Consider the following 10,000-nt stretch of genomic DNA (forward strand, 5'->3'; position numbering starts at 1 on the left):
GTCCGATCTCATTGAAACAATGGCCCAATCCAGTCGTCGTTTACGAGAGCGAAGCAACGAAGCTGCACATACTGGCACGCACCTTCGGGCACGCACCTACGGGCCTGCCCTAGTAAATAATAAACAAGGGTACAGGTGAGATATAATAAATAATAATTAAGGGTGCAGGTGAGATATAATATTTCAGGGTACAGGTGAGACAAATAATAAACAAGGGGACAGATGAGATATAATAAATAACAAACAAGGTTCCAGGTGAGATATAATAAATAATAATTAAGGGTACAGGTAAGATATAATAATTAAGGGTACAGGTGAGACATAATAAATAATAAACATGGGTTCAGGTGAGATATAATAAATAATAAACAAGGGTACGGGTGAGATTTAATAAATAATAAACAAGGGTACAGGTGAGATTTAATAAATAGTAAACAAGGGTACAGGTGAGATATAATCTATCTATAATTCCAGCAATCTGTGTGTGTGTGTCTGTATGTGTGTCTGTCTGCGACCGCCGTTTCTCGACGACCACTGGTCCGATTTGATTGAAATTTGCCAGGTATATTGCTGGGGACCCGCATGTGCCTTTTCATGGTTTGATATTAATTGGACAAATGGTTCCCAAGTTACGGCCATTTATCTGTCAATCAATGACAAGACACGGTGCTATGACATCACGATTGACGTCAAAATTAGTTTTTTAATTGTTTGTTTGTTTTTTGCACAACTGACGTCACAATTCTTCTTCTTCGTTTGGTATGACGTCACAATCGACGCTGAGGACCTGAGTATGTGCCTTTTCAAGGTTTGATATTGTTCTTCATCCGTTTCAGCTGTTTCCCAAGTATTTCCCAAGGTTTGAAAGCTGTTTTTTCCCAAGGTTTGAATTAATTGTTGTGCTTGGTCGACATTTGTGGATACATTAACAGAAAGATGGGCGAGAGAGGAGGAGAGAGAGGGGGGAGAGAGGGAGCGAGAGATGGGCGGAGAGAGGGAGCGAGAGATGGGCGGAGAGAGGGGGCAAGAGAAGGGGGCGAGAGAGGGGCGAGAGAGGAGGAGAGAGAGGGGGAGAGAGGGAGCGAGAGATGGGTGGAGAGAGGGGGCAAGAGAAGGGGGCGAGAGAGTGGAGGGAGAGAGGAGAGTGAGAGAGTGGAGGCGTCACAATTCAAGAGAGGGGGAGAGAGGAGGAGGCGAGAGAGGGGACGGGAGAGGGGGTGAGAGTGGGGGCGAGAGAGAGGGGTGAGATAGGAGGGGGAGAGAGGAATCGGGAGAGAGGAAGGGCGAGACTATGGGGGAGAAAGGGGGCAAGAGAGGGGGGAGAGAGAGGGAGGGGCGAGAGAGGGGCGAGAGAGCGAGGGGCGTCACAATTCTTCTTCTTTGTTTGATATGACATCACAATTGACGCTGGGGACTTGAGTATGTTTCCCAGGTGTTTCCCAAGTTATGGCCATTTATGATACGGTTGGTCCGATCTCATCTATCTATAATTCCAGCAATCTGTGTGTGTCTGTCTGTCTGTCTGTCTGTCTGTCTGTCTGTCTGTCTGTCTGTCTGTCTGTCTGTCTGTCTGTCTGTCTGCGACCGCCGTTTCTCGACAACTGCCAGTCCGATCTGATTGAAACTTGCCAGGTATATTTCTGGGGACCCGCGGATGTGCCTTTTCAAGGTTTGATATTAATCGGACGAGCGGTTCCCAAGTTACAGCCATTTTATTGCTTTTTCAGTGTTGGAAAGGTGTATATATCGCAGCTGAAGTGTCGTTCCACCTTATCACCTTATCATGCCATTTTTTCCCAAAGATATCTCAGAATAATGATAACAGCATATTAATAATAATAGCACAATAATTGGCAGCAATAATTGGCACCTTGTGCCAATAATGATGACAAAGGAACCAAAGCCAATAACTGTCCAGGAAAAGTTCTGTAAATGCAAGAAGAGCAACTGTCTTCAGAGCTGCCTGTGTGCTCGAGCCAACTCGAAATGTGTTTTTGCTTGCCTTTGCATGGGCGACCCACTGAAATGTGGACGCGTTGAAGCAAACCTCTTGATTCCTGATGAGAACTAAATAATGAACGAATCAGTGGAATATTCATTTTCATTGATGAGTGCAACATGATACATGTCAAATTTTGCAAGACTTTGTAAAAAGATGTAATTTTACTAATTGTCATCATGTGAAACTATTTGTATTTATTATATTAGAGATGGTCACAACATAAAAGACACAAAAAGAACTCATGTTGTGCATTAAAAATCGAATCTGTGGTGAGAACAGACATTTAGTCAGAAATTGACAGCTATTTTGAAAAAAATGGTAGCCATATTGAATTTTTCATTAAATTTAATAGTGTGTTTTCTTGTCCGACTTTTAAAGGTCGAATAGTACATATATCAAGCAAGTAACACAATTCTGAAAATGTTTCTTTACGGACCAAATTATTGTCAGTCATGCAAAATGGCAACCATCTTCGAAAGATACAGCCACAATACATTGGGTTTTTTACGCCAAAATAAGAATAAACCAAGCAATGGTTTCGTAGCAAACACAAAACACTTGAATAATTGCAATAATACTCAGATTATAATGAACATAGATATCTATGGGAAAATATGGCATCCATCTTGGAAAATGGTGGCCATTTTGAAAACCTTTAGTCAAATTTATAGTGAATACTTTCAAGGATGTTATGTTCTATTAATGGGCCAAGTTTAGTACTATCTTCATTAAAATTACCCAAACTTTATCCTTCTGCATTTTTCAATTTTTCACGAGAGGAAATTTTTTATTTGAGGGTAGTAGTGGTAAAAAAATGCACTTTTTCAATTTTGCAATTCCTCCGGCAGAGCAGGCCTCTGGATTCTGTTTCCTAAGGGTCTGAACTTGCAAAAAAAGGTGGCCTGCAAAGTATATTTTTCTGTGACGGGTCATCTCAAATTTTGGTGCCCTGGATCCCAGACTATTACTGGACCATGAATCGCAAAATAATTCGACCGTGTTGGGTAGGGTCAATTGCCAAACTTCAATATACCTAATTACCCATGTGGACAAAGCTACCGGGGAATTCACACCCTTGACGGACCTCAAGCGGAACGAGCCATTACCGTGCCCAAAGCATGTGTAACGCGAGCGGAGATTTCCAAGACCCGTCGGACCAAATTAACAATTTACGGCCTCACTATTTCTCAATATACACCATGCCAAGCCAATGAAGGAAACACAGAAATGAGCTGGAACATTTAACAAAAGGGATATTTATTTATAATGGGGCAGGGGAGCACGCAAGAAGGCAGAGTTAACGGAATAGTGAAGGAATAGCAATTTATGTACACGCACTTATGCAGTTTTACTTAATAGACTGGTGCCACAAAAACACACACACACACACACACACACACACACACACACACACACACACACACACACAAACACACACACACAAACATGTACACCCAAAAGAAACGGACCCGTCAGCTTTTATTGGATGCCTCCAGCTCGAGGAAAGGTGAGCTGAAGGTCAGAGCCTATTCTCTGACCTTCCCGCCTCGTGCGGTCTTCAACGATCCGGTGTGGCAGGACTCGAACCTGCCACACAATTCCGCTCCAAGCCCAGGCAGGCAGTCCTCGCAGGACAGGCACGCAGGCCACAAGAGAAGACGCTCTGTTGGCAGGACCCTAGGAAGGCGCCGACTGGCTTCAGAAGACCACCAGACATCCGAAGACCGAAGACAAGAAGACCAGAAGACAATTCCTCCGATAACTCTACTCTTTCAACTCTCCACTACTCTCTGAACAACTCTCATTTGGCCCACACGCGCTTCTCTTATCCTCTGCTCACACGCCCTCGGGCCGAGAGAATGCTCTATGCCCATATTTGGAGCCAAGCCAGAACAAAACGCTTGTGCCCATATTTGGGGCTAAGCCAGAGCTCAACACTTGTGCCCATATTTGGGGCTAAGCCAGAGCGCAACGCTTGTGCCCATATTTGGGGCTAAGCCAGAGCGCAACGCTTGTGCCCATATTTGTGGCGAAGCCAGCACACCAACGTCCAGAGAAACCCCACCTAGCACACTGGACTCTGCCCATGTACGTGCTGACACGCACGCGTGCAATGGTGCCGGTAGATGATGGTGGAAGGAAGCAAGGGCAGGTGTCGTTGTGATTGTTGGTAATTTCAATCGTAACTATCAAAATAACTTACAGCGCACGTACAATTTATCACGCATTAAACATTGGATAGGACCCTAACTAGAAACACATACTTACTGATATAGCTGATCCATAGGACCTGGCTGTTGTGTGCAGTAAGCCTCCAAATTTGCAACAATATTAGGTCAGCTCGCTGAACTAATAATTGGTGGTTGAATTCAGTGACCTGAACTGTATATATCCTCTTCAAATTTGAAGTCAATTGGATGAAATTGAGAATTTTAGAAATACCTCCTTAGTTGTTGACATTGGGCCTATGTTGACCTCAAAAATATTAGGTGGTTGAATTCAGTGATGGGATGAGTAAACCCTCTTCAAATTCCAAGTCAATTGGTTGAAAATTGAGGATTTTATAAATACCACCTTAGTTGTTGAGCTTTGGCCTGTGTTGACCTTTTGGACCATGTTGATCTCAAAAATAATTGGCTGGTTGAAATTATTGAACTGAAATATATATCCTCTTGAAATTTCAAGTCAATCAGACGAAAATTGAGGAGTTTAGAAATACCACCTTAGTTGTTGACCTTTGGCCTACGTTGATCTTTTGAGGTTTTGACTTCAAAAACAATAGACTCCTTCCATATGACAAACTCTACCATGTGGTGAAGTTTCGTGAAGATAGGTAAAAAATTGTGACCCTCAGGTGACAAACAAACAAACAGACAGACACACAGAAAAACAAGAAGACGGCATGCAGAGCACGATACTTGCAAAATCGAAAAATCAAATTTGACCTGAAAAATAATTGGTGGTTGAATTAATTGACCAAATATACAACTCCTCTTCAAATTTCAAGTGAATCGGATGAAAACTGACAATTTTAGAATTTCGGCCTATGTTGCTCCTTTGGCCTAAGTGGACCTACAAATAATTAGTGGTTGAATTCAGTGACCTGAAATATATATATATATATATATATATATATATATATATATATATATATATATATATATATATATATATATATATATATATATCCTCTTCAAATTTCAAATCAATGGGAAGAAAAATGAGGATTTTATAAATACCACCTTAGTTGTTGTCTTTGGGATGATGTTCACCTTTTGGTCCATGTTGATCTCAAAAATAATTGGCTGGTTTAATTTAGTGACCAAATATGCAACTCCTCTTCAAATTTCAAGTTAATCGGATGAAAACTGACAATGTTAGAACGTCGGCCTACGTCATTTTGGCCGTTATTGACCTCAAAAATAATTAATGGTTGAATTCAGTGACTTGATATGCAAATTCTCTTCAAATTTCAAGTCAATCGGATGAAAATTGAGGATTTTAGTAATCTGACAAATTTGTTGACCTTTGGCCTATGTTGAGCTTTTGACCTTTTCACCTCAAAAACAATAGGCTTCTTGCATATTCCAAACTGTACCATGTCATGAAAGTTTCGTGAAGATCAGTTTAAAATTGTGACCTGTAGGCGATAGACAGACAGATAGACAGATAGACAGAATAACAAAATTGACAAACCAATATACTTGAAAAATCTTCGACTTTGCAAGTATTAAGTTTAAGAAAAGAAATGTTTGTATTGTCATTGGTGTAAATCATGACAACACAGCAAATCTGTGACGTCAATTTCTGCAATGATTTGTGGAGAGGCGAGCGTCGTGAGCCAAACCACGCTAGTATCATTGAAAAAGTAATGACCATTCAAAATAATTATCGATAAAATGGGTTCAAAGTAATTGACGATAAACTTACATAATTTTCTTGAAAATTCCAAAGTAAAAGGAATTTCTTGACATTTCACTTTTCTATCAGCTGAAAGAAACTCTCTCTTGCACGTCTTGCTTTCCAAATGCATGATTCAGAAGAAAAATCTGGAATTATAAGATATACAGTTAAAAATTCACACTCACAGCGTGTAGGAAATAAACAAAGATGACAAACACAACGAACCGGAGATTTGGTCCAAAAAACGAACACCGAGCCTGACGAATTACAAACCAAACATCCAATTCATCTAATATATACTGTAGAGCTCTTTTATCCCCAATCATAAAATTCTTGTACGTTGCTCTTGCATGTTGACTCCTCCACATTCCCATAAATGGTTGACAGCATAACAGCAATGAAGGTCGGTAAAATTGAATCAGTGGACTTTGAGCCGTTGTTAAATATTTACTTTGCTGCTGCATAAGCTGGCATTTTGAGGGGCATTTTGTTTCATTTGGAACTCCAAGAATGTATGAACAAATTTATCTGCATTGTACAAAGAGCAGCAAAATTGCATCTTCTTGTGCAACTAACATGGCAATGTATTATATTTTTGACAATGAATATAAGCATCTGTGTTTGTTCTCTCCTCCACTCTCCTCTCCTTCTCTTCTCTCTTCTCTTCTTTCATCTTCTCTTCTCTTTTCTCTCTCTCTCTCTCCTCTCTTCTTCTCCCTCTCTCTCCTCTTTTATTCTTTTTTCTTCTCTCTTCTTCTCTCTCTTTTCTCTTCTTTCTTCTTCTCTTCTCTCCTTCTCTTTCTTCTCTCTTCTTTTCTTCTCTTCTTCTCTCTCCTCCCTCTTCTCTCTCTTCTCCCTCTTCTTTCTTCTCTCCCTCTTTCTTCTCTTCTTTTCCTCTCTTCTTCTCCTCTTCTCTTCTCTCTTCTTCTCCTCTTCTCCTCTTCTCTCTTCCTCTACTTCTCTTCTTCTCTCTTCTTCTCCTCTTCTCTCTTCCATCTTCTTCTCTTCTCTCTACTTCTCCTCTTCTCTCTTCTCTCTCTCGTTTCAAATTATTTCTAGCAGCCGATTATTTGAACTGAAAATATACATTTCATTCCAGGCCGTGTAACAGGCCCATATAGCACCGACGATAGCCAAATTATGTGACCAAAAGTGTAGTTTACTGACGCATGCGAAGCAAAAAGTGGGGTTAAGCAATTAAATCTGTCTGTCTGTCTTATTGGTTTATGATCGTCAGTTTATGATTGAGGAACAAGAAATTTAAATTGAATGTTATATTTTAAACACAAATTGGAACATGAATTGGAAGTCTCATTTTACCACACCTTGGCTAAGAATCCATCCTGATCGCACATGCATAGACAGCAGTGACATATTTTTTACCTATGACATGTTGTCGCAGGTCTACAACAGCTTCATTTTTCTGTTGTTGTTTTTGGGGTTCTTGTTGGGGTCGATTTTTGAAATGTGCACCCATTGGTTATTCAAATAAGCCTCTAAAAAAACAGCATTACCTTATTTTTGAACAGCCCCATGATGGGGTTAAGGATGTGATTCCTTTTTATCGCTGGTTTTGTAAGTGCAAAGGCAAAGGAAAAGGTCACAGGGGGCAATCACATACTGAGAGATATTAGCCTTCATCCCTCGCTAATTAACACAGCACCACCCCCTGTGCGGTGACACATAACAACTTAAGCTGACAGTTTCCCTACTTAAGTTACATTAAAATGTCTCCTCCCCATTCACGGACCATGCTACCCGATACAATCCTACCTTTGCGATGAAATTCCTCCATCAACCCCAGAAACACAAGACTATGTTGTTACGGATCCGGAGTCCGAGTTTTGCCAAAAGGGGAAGCGCTTGAGTTCCTCCCGAACACACAATCTTGAGGCCAACAAGCACAGATAACTTCACGTGCTGGCGGGATGCTAAGCAACCATGATCACCGATTGGTACTGCCAATCCTTCAGGGTTACACTACCTCACATGTTACCTTACCTGTGGACGGCCACACCAAGGGGGGTCTCATACCCTCAATGAGTACTTTAATTACTCACCAGATCAGGTATAGCTGAGCAGAGATGTGAGTATGCACTGGCTAATAAGAGCAAATTATGTGGGGCTGAACTTGCCAGCCCGAGGAAAGTTAAAAGAGCAAAGAAAGATGAGAATAGACAAGGTGTTTGGGACCTCAATTGTACCTGGTGCGGTCGACGGACCAATGCTTCCCAGTCGCTTATGAGGAGGTGGAGGAAAACTGAGGATATCTAAGTATATAGTCAGAAGAGATGCAAAATGAGGGGTACAACAAGGTGCAGTGAAATGCAGATGAGGTGCAGAGAAGAAAAATGGAAAGAGGAACATATCTGTGGGGTCGCTCTGAAAATAACGTTTGTCAGAACTTGCCCTTGCTAATTTCTCCTTCGTGTCCACAACAGACGAGACAGAAAACAAAGCAGAACTGAGAAGATAGCTAAATAATGAAGTGTAAGGAAGTCTGCAAGTGTAACGTGTGTGTGTGTGTGTGTGTGTGTGTGTGTGTGTGTGTGTGTGTGTGTGTGTGTGTGTGTGTGTGTGTGTGTGTGTGTGTGTGTGTGTGTGTGTGTGTCAGTATGTGTGTCTCCTCCATAACTCCAAAACCACAAAACCTAGTGGCTGGAAACTGCATGCATGTTGTTGCGGAGCCGGGTATCGGGAGTGAGCACGACCGCTAGGTGGAGCAGTAGGTCGACTCTACCGAACACCTGGAATCTAGTTCGTACCTTTCAGAAAACTCCGAGGGTACGGGTCCCTTACAGGACCGTGAATCGTTAATAATTCAGCCGCGTGGGAGAGTTATTTGCCAAACTTCAAAATACCTAGAGGCCCATGTTGCAAGCTACTGAGGAATTCACACCCTCGACAGAGCTCGAACGGGACGAGCCGTAACCGAGCTCGACCCGTGCATAACCCGAGTGGATGGTTACCGAGGTCCCGTCGGACCACATGCACAACTACGGCAGCAACGGCCTTTTTATCTCCCCCAACACGCACCATGCTAAGCCAATGCAGGAAAGGACAGAAACGAGCTGAAACATTCAACAATAGGAATATTTATTTACACTAGTGTGGGAGGGGAACAGAGAAGAGCAGAGTTAAACTGACTAAGCAATGGAATCATGTACAAGCAAAAGCACGCATCCACTTGCTTCTTAAAGACAGGCCCACACACAGACACACACACAGAAATTGACCCCAATGGTCTTCATTGAAGGCCTCCAGTTCGAGGACAGGTGACCGAGGAACCAGAGTTATCTCGGACCTTCTCGCCTCGTGTGGTCTTCTACATCCTAGATCGGCAGGACTCGAACCCGTAACTCGATGCCGCTGCAAACACCGGGTACGGAGGGCAGTGCCCGGCTCTCGCACGCTCCTCCGGTATGCGACGAGACCAGAGCTAGCGACAGAACGAGACCAGAAGAACCAGACACCGTGCTGTCTCGTCTATTCCTTTTCTTTCTGGCGTCAGGGGCGGGAGGGCGGGGCATGTCTCACCCCTCCCCCCTCTGCACACCTCATTCACCGGGGAAATACGTCGTCTCTCCATGATTGGTCGGGGGGCGTGTCGGGACATCTCAATTCCCCACCCCCTGAAGAGGCTTTGCTTCTCTTGGAGCCCGCTCTGCACCCATTGGCTGGAAAATGACACATACCATCATTTGGCACCAGACCACAACGAAACACTTCGTGAGCGGGCGGACAGCGTAGACAATGCCGCGAGCAGGGTTGTTGTTGGCATTGTAAAAAGTGTAAAAATCCTATCTATAAAATAACTGCGCAGCTCATGTACACTTAATTCCCATTAGACATGGGGGAAAGGGAGCTATCTATCCACATTTACTGATCGAAATAAATGAGCTTTGGGGACCTGAATGTTGAATGGTCATGGCTGCCAGATTCGTAACAATATATTCATGTATATATATATATATATATATATATATATATATATATATATATATATATATATATATATATATATATATATATATATATATATATATATACATTTCTTCTTCTTTCGGCCGCTCCCTTTAGGGGTCGCCACAGCGA

The 10,000-nt window shown here is 42.3% G+C and overlaps 1 protein-coding gene across 1 annotated transcript in view; it reads right to left on the reverse strand.

Moving 5' to 3' along the window:
• The window catches only part of LOC147025336 (carnitine O-palmitoyltransferase 2, mitochondrial-like), a 96,524-nt gene extending 90,375 nt beyond the window's left edge, over positions 1-6,149 (reverse strand). The window contains 2 exon segments of the mRNA XM_085886225.1: positions 5,933-6,051; positions 6,131-6,149. The gene's annotated coding sequence lies outside the window, so the exon portion shown is untranslated.
• Between the last annotated feature and the right edge of the window lie 3,851 nt (positions 6,150-10,000).

Source organism: Eptatretus burgeri, chromosome 6 (genome assembly GCF_056783735.1).
Source record: "Eptatretus burgeri isolate ZD-2024b chromosome 6, Ebu_testis_v1, whole genome shotgun sequence".
NCBI lineage: Eukaryota > Metazoa > Chordata > Myxini > Myxiniformes > Myxinidae > Eptatretus > Eptatretus burgeri.